Source organism: Aquarana catesbeiana, linkage group LG04, assembly GCF_042186555.1.
Source record: "Aquarana catesbeiana isolate 2022-GZ linkage group LG04, ASM4218655v1, whole genome shotgun sequence".
In the NCBI taxonomy this organism is placed as follows: Eukaryota; Metazoa; Chordata; class Amphibia; order Anura; family Ranidae; genus Aquarana; species Aquarana catesbeiana.
Window position 1 is genome coordinate 150,169,461 of NC_133327.1, and position 14,086 is coordinate 150,183,546.

General features: G+C 47.4%; 1 protein-coding gene across 2 annotated transcripts in view; it reads left to right on the forward strand.

The window, feature by feature from the left end:
- PLS1 (plastin 1) overlaps nt 1–14,086 on the forward strand; it is a 227,386-nt gene that overhangs the window by 145,223 nt on the left and 68,077 nt on the right. The gene's annotated exons all lie outside the window — the stretch shown is intronic.

Below are 14,086 nucleotides of genomic sequence, written 5' to 3' on the forward strand. Positions count from 1 at the left end.
ACGTACACAGGGGAGGGATCAGGCATGCACTATGTACACAGGGGAGGGATCAGGAGGGCACTACGTACACACGAAAGGGATCAGGCATGTACTACGTACACAGTGGACGCATCAGGCGTGTACTACTTACACAGGGGAGGGATCAGGCGTGCACTACATACACAGTGGATGGATCAGGAGGGCGCTACTTATACAGTGAAGGGATCAGGAGCGCACTACGTACACAGGGGAGGGATCAGGCGTGCACTACGTACACAGGGGAGGGATCAGGCGTGCACTATTTCCACAGGGGAGGGATCAGGCGTGCACTACATACACAGTGGAGGGATCAGGAGGGCACTACGTACACAGGGGAGTGATCAGGAGGGCACTACGTACACAGTGGACGGATCAGGCGTGTATTACGTACACAGGGGAGGGATCAGGCATGCACTATGTACACAGGGGAGGGATCAGGAGGGCACTACGTACACAGGGGAGGGGTCAGGAGGGCACTACGTACACAGGGGAGGGATCAGGAGGGCACTACGTACACAGTGGAGGGATCAGGAGGGCACTACGTATACAGTGGACGGATCAGGCGTGTATTATGTACACAGAGGAGGGATCAGGCATGCACTATGTACACAGGGGAGGGATCAGGCGTGCACTACGTACACAGGGGAGGGATCAGGTATGCACTACGTACACAGGGGAGGGATCAGGAGGGCACTACGTACGCAGTGGAGGGATCAGGAGGGCACTATGTACACAGGGGAGGAATCAGGAGGGCACTACGTACACAGGGGAGGGGTCAGGAGGGCACTACGTACACAGGGGAGGGATCAGGCGTGCACTACATACACCGTGGAGGGATCAGGAGGGCACTACGTACACAGTGGACGGATCAGGCGTGTAATACGTACACAGGGGAGGGATCAGGCGTGCACTACATACACAGGGGAGGGATCAGGCTTGCACTACATACACAGTGGACAGATCAGGAGGGTACTACTTATACAGTGAAGGGATCAGGAGGGCAATATGTACACAGGGGAGGGATCAGGCATGCACTACATATACAGGGGAGGGATCAGGCATGCACTACATACACAGGGGAGGGATCAGGCGTGCACTACATACACAGTGGAGGGATCAGGAGGACACTACGTACACAGTGGAGGGATCAGGCGTGCACTACGTACACAGGGGAGGGATCGGGAGGGCACTACGTACACAGTGGAGGGATCAGGAGGGCACTACGTACACAGTGGACGGATCAGACGTGTATTACGTACACAGGGGAGGCATGCACTATGTACACAGGGGAGGGATCAGGAGGGCACTACGTACACAGGGGAGGGGTCAGGAGGGCACTACGTACACAGTGGAGGGATCAGGCGTGTACTGCGTACACAGTGGACGCATCAGGCGTGTACTACGTACACAGGGGAGGGATCAGGCGTGCACTACTTATACAGTGAAGGGATCAGGAGGGCACTACGTACACAGTGGAGGGATCAGGAGGGCACTACGTACACAGTGGAGGGATCAGGCGTGCACTACGTACACAGTGGAGGGATCAGGCGTGCACTATGTACACAGTGGAGGGATCAGGAGGGCACTACGTACACAGTGGAGGGATCAGGAGGGCACTAACTACACAGTGGACGGATCAGGCGTGTATTACGTACACAGGGGAGGGATCAGGCATGCACTATGTACACAGGGGAGGGATCAGGAGGGCACTACGTACACAGGGCAGGGGTCAGGAGGGCACTACGTACACAGGAAAGGGATGAGGCGTGTACTACGTACAGAGTGGACGCATTAGGCGTGTACTACGTACACAGGGGAGGGATCAGGTGTGCACTACATACACAGTGGACGGATCAGGAGGGCACTACTTATACAGTGAAGGGATCAGGAGGGCACTACGTACACAGGGGAGGGATCAGGCGTGCACTATTTCCACAGGGGAGGGATCAGGCGTGCACTACATACACAGGGGAGGGATCAGGAGGGCACTACGTACACAGGGAAGGGATCAGGAGGGCACTACGTACACAGCGGACGGATCAGGCATGTATTATATACACAGGGGGGGGATCAGGCATGCACTATGTACACAGGGGAGGGATCAGGTATGCACTATGTACACAGGGGAGGAATCAGGAGGGCACTACGTACACAGGGGGGGGATCAGGAGGGCACTAAGTACACAGGGGGGGGATCAGGCGTGCACTTCGTACACAGGGGAGGGATCAGGTATGCACTACGTACACAGGGGAGGAATCAGGAGGGCACTACGTACACAGTGGACGGATCAGGCGTGTATTACGTACACAGGGGAGGGATCAGGCATGCACTATGTACACAGGGGAGGGATCAGGAGGGCACTACGTACACAGGGGAGGGGTCGGGAGGGCACTACGTGCACAGGAAAGGGATGAGGCGTGTACTACGTACACAGTGGACGCATCAGGCGTGTACTACGTACACAGGGGAGGGATCAGGCGTGCACTACATACACAGTGGACGGATCAGGAGGGCACTACTTATACAGTGAAGGGATCAGGAGGGCACTACGTACACAGGGGAGGGATCAGGCGTGCACTATTTCCACAGGGGAGGGATCAGGCGTGCACTACATACACAGTGGAGGGATCAGGAGGGCACTACGTACACAGGGGAGGGATCAGGAGGGCACTACGTACACAGTGGACGGATCAGGCGTGTATTATGTACACAGGGGGGGGATCAGGTGTGCACTATGTACACAGGGGAGGGATCAGGTATGCACTACGTACACAGGGGAGGAATCAGGAGGGCACTAAGTACACAGGGGAGGGATCAGGAGGGCACTAAGTACACAGTGGGGGGATCAGGCGTGCACTACGTATACAGGGGAGGAATCAGGAGGGCACTACGTACACAGGAGAGGGATCAGGAGGGCACTAAGTACACAGGGGGGGGATCAGGCGTGCACTACGTACACAGGGGAGGGATCGGGTATGCACAACGTACACAGGGGAGGAATCAGGAGGGCACTACGTACACAGGAGAGGGATCAGGAGGGCACTAAGTACACAGGGGGGGGATCAGGCGTGCACTACGTACACAGGGGAGGGATCAGGTATGCACAACGTACACAGGGGAGGAATCAGGAGGGCACTACGTACACAGGAGAGGGATCAGGAGGGCACTAAGTACACAGGGGGGGGGATCAGGTGTGCACTACGTACACAGGGGAGGGATCAGGAGGGCACTACATACACAGGGGAGGAATCAGGAGGGCACTACGTACACAGGAGAGGGATCAGGAGGGCACTACGTACACAGGGGAGGGATCAGGCATGCACTATGTACACAGGGGAGGAATCAGGAGGGCACTACGTACACAGGAGAGGGATCAGGAGGGCACTACGTACACAGGGGAGGGATCAGGTATGCACTACGTACACAGGGGAGGAATCAGGAGGGCACTACGTACACAGTGGAGGAATCAGGAGGGCACTACATTCAAGAGCCCATGTTACTAAAGTGTGGTAAACAAAGGTTTAGTAGAATGCCACCAGACAATATCCTGTCATTTTTCAATACATTCTTCTTGTATTGTGACACCAGCAACATTTATGTTAAAGATGGATGGATGGATGGATGGATGGATGGATGGATGGATAGAACACTCAGACATCCCAGATTATTTCCTCCCTGTCAGAGTCTCTTTAAGTACCATATGACTTGTGCTGGCAGAAAGGAATACAATCTATCTGTGTTCTGTATGCCCCACAGACAATCTTTATCACAGGTCTTGCTGGTGTCAATATACAAGCCTGGAGGGATTGGATGAATGATTTTGTTCTCTGGAGCTCCATGCTGGCAGCAGTACAGGGTAATACAACTCAGTGTTTGTCAGTGCTGGGGCTGAGGAATCTGTCTGCTTCTTATGCCCTGTACACAAGGTCGGACATTCCAACAACAAAATCCTAGGATTTTTTCCGATGGATGTTGGCTCAAACTTGTCTTGCATACACACGGTCACACAAAGTTGTCGGAAAATCCAATCGTTCTGAACGCAGTTACGTAAAACAAGTACGTCGGGACTATAAATAGGGCAGTAGCCAATAGCTTTCGTTTCTTAATTTATTCTGAGCATGCGTGGCACTTTGTGTGTCGGATTTGTGTACACACGATCGGAAATTCCGACAACGGATTTTGTTGTCGGAAAATTGTATAGCAAGCTCTCAAACTTTGTGTGTCGGAAATTCCTATGGAAAATGTGTGATGGAGCCCACACACGGTCGGAATTTCCGACAACAAGGTCCTATCACACATTTTCCGTCAGAAAATCCGACCGTGTATACGGGGCATTACAGTGTGTTCCCATAGCAGGCTGTGTTCTCTCCTCTCTCTCCCCCTTCAATGCAGCTGCCAACATCTCCTCTTCTTGGTAGTCAAAGAAGGCGGCAGGGTACAGTGTTTCCCATTGGCTGAGGAGGCAGAAGAGAGATTGAATATCAATCCACCTCTGAAATCTTCTTGCGGGTCTAAGTAAAGATCATCGGCTTATGCGGCCAGGCTGCTGTATCCCTCCACAAGTAAAAAAAATAGTCCCCAGTTTCCAGGCAGCAATAGATGATATGCAGGCAATGACATAGAAAAAAAAACACAGTAACATGTGAAAATACTAACGTAAATTTTGGGGGGTGCTTAAAGAATATTTGAGGGATCTTAAAGCACAAATGCCTCTCTCCCTATGCAGTGGTTGCTTGACAGAGGGGGCGTGTCTTGGTAGCAGTCCCGCCCACACCCGACATCACAGCTCAGATCTGACAGCTACAGTCTCTCATGGGGCTTCACAGTGCACACCCAGCCATCTTGCTCACCAATCCCTGGCTGTTCTGAATGTGCACACTGCTGCAGGTCCTATTGAGCTAGAACATTAATCAACAGAATATTGCGGGACAAAGCCCCTGCACAGCGGGACAGCGGGACAAACTTGTAAATATGGGAAAGTCCCGCTCAATCCGTGACTGTTGGGAGGTATGCAATTATGACAGGTGGGTAAAGGGAGTGCAGGTCCGCTTTAATGTTTTATTGTTGGGGTTTACGCTAGGGTAAAGCATGCACAAATATTGAAGTTTTATCCCTACACCAAATTTGTGCCTGTTATTAGAATAGTTATTTCAGAATGATGAGTTTGATTTAAAGGGGCATTTCACCTAAAAAGGGAAGTCCTGCTTTTTAGAAGTAGAGGCCCTCCCCCTCCCCGCCTGCAACTTCTTGGATAATGTCACAAGTCCCAAGAGGCTGCAGGGCAGTGGAGGTACGTCCATTAGGGGTGCTCAGGCGTCGCCCCCTTTCTCCAGCCACCCCCTCTGTGTAGTAGGATTAGATTCATGCAAAGCATGAATCTATCAATGGCCGTTGTAGCCACCCCCATTCAGGCGTCCAGCCCCTTTTCGGGCGCCGGGCACCTGAATTACAGCGGCGGGGGGGTGTTTTTATAGACCCAAACCATTGTGCTTATAAAAAAGAGTGGCTGCATATGATGGGCAGAGTGGCTGCAATTTATGTTTTTGTTTCAGTACTTTTCTGAATTTTTCAGTTTGTTTGCGCCCCCCAAACATTTTGAGCACCAACCGCTACTGCTGCAGGGCCAGTCCAAATGCACAGCACATCTTACACATGCGCAATGAGAAGCCAGCTATTAAACAGCAGTAACTCACAGCCAACTTCCCACAAGAAAGACGGTGGCACCCAGGATCTGAAGACCGACAATAAACTGGCCCGGGTGATGACAGCACTGGACTCGTGTCTGGTAAGTGTCTGTCTGTTTATTAAAAGTCAGTAGCTATAGTATTGGTAGTTGCTGATTGTAGTTCCTCTTTAAAGTGGAGTTCCACCCAAAAATGGAACTTCCACTTTTTGGCTTCCTCCCCCCGTCCGTTGTCACATTTGCCACCTTTCAGGGGGGAGGAGGGAGCAGATACCTGTCTAATACAGGTATTTGCTCCCACTTCCTGGCACCGCTTGCGGTGACCTATGCCACTTCCGGCGCCTACCCTGTCCTCCTCCGCTGTATTCTGTGAGACACAGAACACAGCAGGGACCTGAGAGGACGCGCAGCGCGACTCGCGCATGCGCAGTAGGGAACCAGGAAGTGAAGCCGCGCGGCTTCAATTCCTTATTCTCTTACCGAGGATTGCAGCAGCCAAGAGCCAAAGGACGGATCGGCTTCGGCTGCCGACATTGCGGGCTCCCTGGACAGGTAAGTGTCCATATATTAAAAGTCAGCAGCTGCAGTATTTGTAGCTGCTGGCTTTTAATATTTTTTTTTTCTGCGGACCTCTGCTTTAAGCATGCCATTATTTATGTAGCTAACTTGGTGCTTTATAATACTTGAAGTCACACAGCTCTGGGCTATGGTGACAGATGGATTTTACAGGTATGGAGAATGTCTGTTTATGCACAGATAACAAAATTACATTGTCATCTGGAACGCAACATATAAGATCCAGTAATCTGGTCATGTTAGCCCACGACTCATCAAAGTTGGTTGCATGAATACAGCAGCCCCAGCATTGCAATGACTCTCTGCATTATTGTGAAGTTTCTCATGCAAAACTGCATGTATTTGTGCATGACATTAGTGCATCAGCCCTTATGCTGTATATGTATACATCAGTCCTGAGAGTGTGTGCCATCCCAGACACTGTCCATGCGTGTGTACCCCAACACTGTGCAAAGCTATGTGTCTTCTCCGATACTGCGTATGTGTGTACCCCAACACTGTGCAAAAGTATGTGTCTGCTCTGACACTGTGTATGTGTATACCCCAACGCTGTGCACAGGTATGTGTCTGTCCTGACACTGTGCAAAGGTGTACCCAAACACTGTGTAAAAGTATGTGTCTGCCCTAACACTGTGTGCTTGAGTGTGTGTAACCCAACACAGTGTATTGTGTGTGTCGGCTCTGACACTGTGTATATGTGTGTCTGCCCTAACCCTGTATGTATGTGTGTCTGCCTTGACCCTGTATGTATGTGCATCTGCCTTAATATTGTGTGTAAGTGTGTCTGCCCTAACCTTGTATGTATGTATGTCTACCCTGACCCTGTATTTACATGTGTCTGCCCTGACCTTGTATGTATATGTGTCTGCCCTAATACCGTGTGTAAGTGTGTCTGCCCTAATATCGTGTGCAAGTGCGTCTGCCCTGACACTGTGTATGTGTCTATGCCCTAACCCAGTATGTATGTGTGTCTGCCCTGGCCCTGTATGCATGGCCATCTTAATAGCATCATAACCCCTGGGCAAAGTAATGCACTGGGGCCCCTACCAGCCTGCCCCAATTTATGCACCTATTCTCAAGAATTAATGTATAAATAGTTGATAGAATTAAACATTACTTTTATTAGTACTTTCAATAAAATCCATTTTAAACAATAAGTAAACATGCCATAAATCAAAGACTAATTGACACAAAGGGCACTTCAGGCACTGCCCAAGGGCCCATTCTCCAGTAGGGGGTCCCATGACAGCTTCCACTTGAATCACAGCTAGCTGATGGGTAGATCGGGTCACAAATCCCTGCTCCCTGCTAAGAGACTGCAGTGTAAACAGACCTCTCGTGATGCGCTCCTCCCCGCCAGCCCCTCCTTCCTTCCCGTCTACCCCAGGTGCTTGTATTTGTCATCACCTCGGACAAACGAGAAGAGAGGAGGGGCCGGTGGTGAGGAGCACATCATGAGAGTCCGTTTACTGCCGCTTCCCGTGCTACTCTGCATCTAGGAAGGAAAGTGCAGCAGCTTGTATGCTGTCCTGTGTCCCTCTATGTGCCCAGCATCCTGTTCTGTGCCCCAATGTCTGCCCCATGCCCTATAGTCTGCCCATACCCTGCTCTGTACCCCATGCCCTGATGTCTGACCATGCCCTGCCCTGCTGTCTGCCCCCATGCCCTGTTCTGTGTCCCTATGCCCTGCTTTTTGACCCCATGCCCTGCTCTTTGCCCCGATGCTCTGATGTGTGCCCCCATGCCCTGCTCTGTGCCCCCATCTCTTGATGTCTGCTCCATGCCCTGCTCTGTGCCCCCATGCCCTGCTGTCTGCCCCAATGCCCTAGGCTGTGCCCCTATGCCCTGCTCTGTGCCCCATGCTCTGATGTGTGCCCCCATTACCTGCTCTGTGCCCCCATGCCCTGCTGTCTGCCCCATGCCCTGCTCTGTGCCCCCATGCCTTGATGTCTGCCCCATGCCCTGCTGTCTGCCCCCATGCCCTGCTCTTTGCCCCATGCCCTGCTCTGTGGCCCATGCCCTGCTGTCTGCCCCATGCCCTGCTCTGTGCCACCATGTCCTGATGTCTGCCCCATGCCCTGCTCTGTGCCCCATGATGTGCCCTGTGATGTGTCCCATGATCTACTGTGTGCCCCGTGATATGCCCTACTGTGTGCCCCATGATGTGCTCTTGTGGTGTACCCCATGATGTGTTCTACTGTGTGCCCCATGCCCTACTATGTGCCCCACTGTATGCCGAGTTCCCTCCTGAGGGTAAAGGTGATGAACTGGCCAAGCATGTCTCCAGACCTAAACCCTATTGAGCATCTGTGGGGCATCCTCAAACACAAGGTCTCTAACATCCACCAGCTCCGTGATGTCTTCATGGAGGAGTGGAAGAGGACTCCAGTGGCAACCTGTGAAGCTCTGGTGAACTCCATGCCCAAGAGAGTTAAGGCAGTGCTGGAAAATAATGGTGGTCATACAAAATATTGACACTTTGGGCCCAATTCGGACATTTTCACTTAGGGGTGTACTAACTTTTTTTTTGCCAGCGGGGACGGCACATATACACTGTTATACAAGCTGTACACTCACTACTTTACATTGTAGCAAAGTGTCATTTCTTCAGTGTTGTCACATGAAAAGATATAAAATATTTACAAAAATGTGAGGGGTGTACTCACTTTTGCGAGATACTGTATGTCGGTTAGCAGTGTATGCAAACAGAACAGAGCAAATACTGGGCAGCTACTCTCTCACAAATCCTGACTGGAAAAAGGTCTATGGTGCTGTGACAGGAGTTGAGCAGGATTCGGCTTCATAGCAAGATAAGGCAGTGGTTGCCCAAAGAGCTGCTGATATTCTAATGAGAACAGTAGGTAGCGGTGATGAGAAGCAGTGAGAGTCTCTGGTTCCTCGCATTGTTGAAAGCCACGGGAAGCTCTTGGTGGGAGGATGTGCAATGTTGTGGGACCTCTAGTGAAATAACCAATGAATAAAGGGTCTGTCACTGGTTATCTGGCTGGGTCGCTGAAGCTCTGTGCAGCTGTGTGCAGAGCAGCAGTGTCTACCTGACCCCCAGGATGTCCCTGAGCCAAGAGATTGAGCTTGCCAGTTCCAGTCAGTTTAAAGACTTTTCCAGAATCCTCCATTGATTCAGCACGCTGGGATTTGTAGTTCTGAATAAATCCTAGGACTCAAGTGAGTGCTAACCACAGGACTACAGGTTCCAAGATCCCATGCTCTTTAACAGGAAGGATGATCCCCCTCTATTGACAGGAGGTGATGTAGCAGCCTTGTTCATAAGCACAGGGGAAAAGATAGACAGTCTATGATTCCTTTTTTGTATTGTCACCTCTTCACCATTTCTTAGTAGCCTGCATCTTTCTACACAGGACAACTTTAGAAAATCCATGACTGTCCGATTCAGTTGAGTACAGCACTGAAGAGAAAAACAGGTAAAAGGTCTATAGGAGCCATGAGGGTGTGAATGTGAAAGTGAAACTGAATGTGTGCGGGAAGCCTCCAGAACAGCTGACAGGAAGCAGGTAGTGTGTTCTTAGTTATGTAGCTGACCTGGTGTTTATAATACTTGTAGTCACATACCTGTGATATGGTGCCAGGTAGATTACATGAGTGTTTGTTTATGCACAAATAATACCTTATTATGAACATCAGAAAAGCAACATATACGCTGCGGTAATATGGTCATGTGAGCACACTGCTCAATAACTTTGGCTGTGTGAGTAGAGCAATCACAGTATTACAATGATTGGCCAAATTTTAAATTTTCAATCTATAAAGGTGTAAAGGTGAAAGTGTGCACTACAGCTGAAATGAAGCGGGAGATACCCTTCATCTAAGGAGAACTGGTAGGGGGAGTGATCATTGAGGAGCAGAGTACACAGGGAGTTTCCAGTGCTGATGACAGGAACCAGGAATTTGTTATTTTTATTTTATAATGCAAAGGATGGCAAATCGGGATATTTGTTTCATTTGGGACATAGCTCCATAGAGGTTTGTAGGAATCAACTGCAAAATGCAGTCAGTGCAAATAATATTTTAGCCACTGGCTGACAACATTGTGTCAGGCTGTGGCCAAGAAATGCAGGTAAGTTGGTGAGAGTGAGTTTCTTTAGATTTAGATTAGACGTTAGAAAGTTGGTGGCTAACTACATTTTTGTAACCCGGTCCAAAATTGGTGGCCCTGTGCTCTTGAATCTATTGTCTAACATGCTGGGATTTTGAGGATGTAACCAACTAATCTGTGATGCTCTCCTTCTGGCCAACAGATTGTGTGGTGCGGAACCAACAAGAAGGAGACATAGGGGGAGCTTTACTAAAACTAGTGCACACAGAATCTGGTGCAGCTCTGCAGATTTTATTGTCAAATATTGCCTAATTGAACAAGCTGAAGTTAGACACTGATCGGTTACTATGCACAGCTGCACCAGATTCTGTGTGGACCAGTTTTAGTAAATCTCCCCCATAGTGTTCTAGTGGTTATCACCCCTGCTTACGTACTCCCATCAGTCTTTTGGGGACAGATAGCCTTTATTGATAAGATATACAGTAAGATAACCTTCCCATGCTTTTGGAAACATCATCTACAAGGCTCCCAAAGAAGAACCTAGAAAGGGCATAGCCTGAGCACTTCTAGAAAACTGGACTACAGACCTTACAGTTAGACGACACAATTCATAGGATTTCTCAATTTTCCACAAAAAAACTGTCTGGAGTCATTGTTTAGAAAACAGTATTCCTTGATGGAATGTGCCTATTTCGTTCAGGGTACTGGATAGGTGAAATTGTCTGGAACCTTGAAGGGAACACCGACATAAGGGCATTAGATTATTATGAGAATCTGGTCTCTCAGGGTCATGGACTTTTCCCAAAGCTTTTCAGTCTTGGCTTTGTTGCATGACTATAAATGATCAGATTCCATAATAGAAACATCTGGTTTCATCATAATTTCCAGATAGTTTAATGTGTGTATGCAGACCAATTTTATATTGTGCCCCAAATCTACATATAAATTTTTTGTTGACATATACCAGAAGAACCCCTATTTGAGGGATCTCTGATCAAATGAATACATTTACTGCTCAGTCTATCTCTAATGTGTTTCTCCTCCTCTCTCTGGGAGGAAAAAGATACATCCTTTGGCCTCTCTGTCATTTTCTGTGAGTGGAGCTTCCCAACCTAAATGTTGTCAGAATACATAAGATTTTCCTGTGTCTACAGATCTGTCAAACCACCTGTATTATGGTAAAGTTTATCAGAGTAGATTCTGTCCCGGAAAGCCTCAAAGTCAGGGTTTTTTACCAAACCTCACAAACACTTTCCCTTTTACAATCTCCAAACAATTGCAGTGTGTGAAGGGGTTCACTACCCATAGTCCTATATGGTGTAATCATTCCTATATGGAGTTGGCCAAACTACAACAGGGTGCTAGATGGAAGGAATTTGGGGCGACCCATTTAGTTCATATTTTCCAAGAATGGATTTTGCTCCCTTTCCTAGTTCTACAGGAGAAATTATAATTGTCTCAATACACATCCAACTGCAGCACGCAGTCAGAGCCCAAGGCAACAGCGTTAACTGGATTTTTTATAACCAACCATAGTTTTTAATATAATTTCGTCAACTGACCACACCAAGGGCCTTATATTCTAATGTTACAGCATGGTATTAAACACTTATTTGGATGATTACCCTACTATTGCACTTCAACATTGGGAGAGGGACCTGGGTCGGAGGAAGCACAGATCTGTCACACCTTTCTTTGAGCACATCATGTAAGGAAATGGTCTTGTTGTTTCAGGAATAAAACAACTGTGCTGTTGTTGCCTTATGATGCAATTTTTGTTGCAATACAGGGGGTCCCCTAGTTACAAACATCCGACTTACAAACGACTCCTACTTACAAACGGAGGGAGACAACAGGAAGTGAGAGGAAATCTACCCCTAGGAAGAGAAATTCTCTCCTGTAAGAGCTGTTATGGGGAAAAGGTGTCTCCACTGATGCTTTATCACCAAGGCTTGTTTCCACAACAACCCAAAATTTTCAAAATCCAATTGTCATTGGGACAGAAAGTGAAGTGAAATCTTCTGAACAGGGGCACAGACAGCAAAACAAATGTTACAGGGGTGATAAGCCTTCCCTATGCTATCCAAAAAGCTTAAAAATAGTTTTTTTGGCTGGAGCTACACTTAAAAAATTTACCAGTTCCGACTTACAAACAGATTCAACTTAAGAACAAACCTACAGTCCCTAACTTGTTTGTAACCCGGGGACCCCCTGTAGTTGCAAAGATGACCATGCATGATCTTTCCGACTTGTCAAAAGCTTTTGAATTTATCTACATGTTTGACTGCTATAGAATATCCTTATTTGCCTTATAGTGGTCCCCAATTTATACCCAGAGAAATTCGTTTTTTTTTTTTTTTTCGGAGGTGGTCATCATTAAAAAAAATTTTGTTGAATTCTTTGGTAAATGTAGATCCCACCCTAGATTAAAAAAAAACATCAACATCAGGGTATAACCAGCAGGGCAGAAGCACATTTGTATTTAGCATTTTATCTCCAGCAGGTGAGGTAGGCTAAATCAGCCATACCTTTCCTCAGTGAACTTAGCAGGAAAAGTATTTTAGTAGGCAATTGTATTGAAGCTAGACAAATCAGAAATATGCTGGAAGCTAGTTTATCTTTATCTATAAATAAACAATTCCTTATAAGGAAGAAGCAATCATGCTATGCATTGCACTTTGTGCGTACTTTAGTAAATAGCAACTATATAACTAACACAAGATAAGATTTAAAATATATAATGCAATGTGAAAAGATTCTAAAGAGTTACATATTTGTGAGTAGCCATAGAGCAACCAGTGAAACATTACACTACACTTCTATTTGTGTATTACTTTTATGGAGTAAATTAGTTTTTTTTTTTTAAAAACTCAAAAAAACACTATGAGGATGGCATTTACAGAATTTACTATACTAACTGCAAATCAGTAAAGAATATTTTCATTCAACAAGTTTCATACCATAATTCCTTTTGTGAGCTTTCTTTGTGGTAAAGGTCATAATTTGTCCTTTGTCATTGTTATTTACGTCACATTTTAACTTAAAGAAGACAAGCAATAAGTAATATTTATTCTGTATATTACATCTTGTTTGCTGTGCAGCAATGTAACAAAATCTCTCTGAAAGATGTAAGCCAAATAATTGTTTTCCTTTTGGATAGAATAAGGAATTATTAAAACTCCTGATATTTTTTGTAGCACCCCCTTACCCAAGGGCAGATAAGAAGAACCCCCAGATGGCTCGGTGATATAGCATTTTAAATTTCAGGGCAGAATCCTTGACACTTTGTGGGGTGAAATGAATTGGGCACCAGTCACTAGTATCTTTAAGAAAATATATTTAGCACAATAGACCTAGGAAAGAAGCACAGGATACCCAAAATGTAGCAAACATAACTCCAGACTTCTCTACTAACAACAGTCAATACAGGCATTGGGCATTTAAGGAAAGACGGGCAACCTGTATTAGTACACTGTTAAACATAATTAGATAGCACAAGTACCACCTAGAATGAGCAATGTCCTCTGGCAGCCTTCTTTCTGCTCCACTCTGTTTAGATGTACCCTCCATCAAAGCAGCATAAATTCTCTAGGCCTTAGGTTTAGGCTCCTCTTTTAGCACAGACCCTCTCCGGGCATCAGGCCTGGGAGGCAAAAACTTCCAAAACTGCCTTCTCTCCTGGCAAAAGTTCAGGAGGACCCTTTTCAAAGAAAAAAACAAATATTTATATCTTTCCC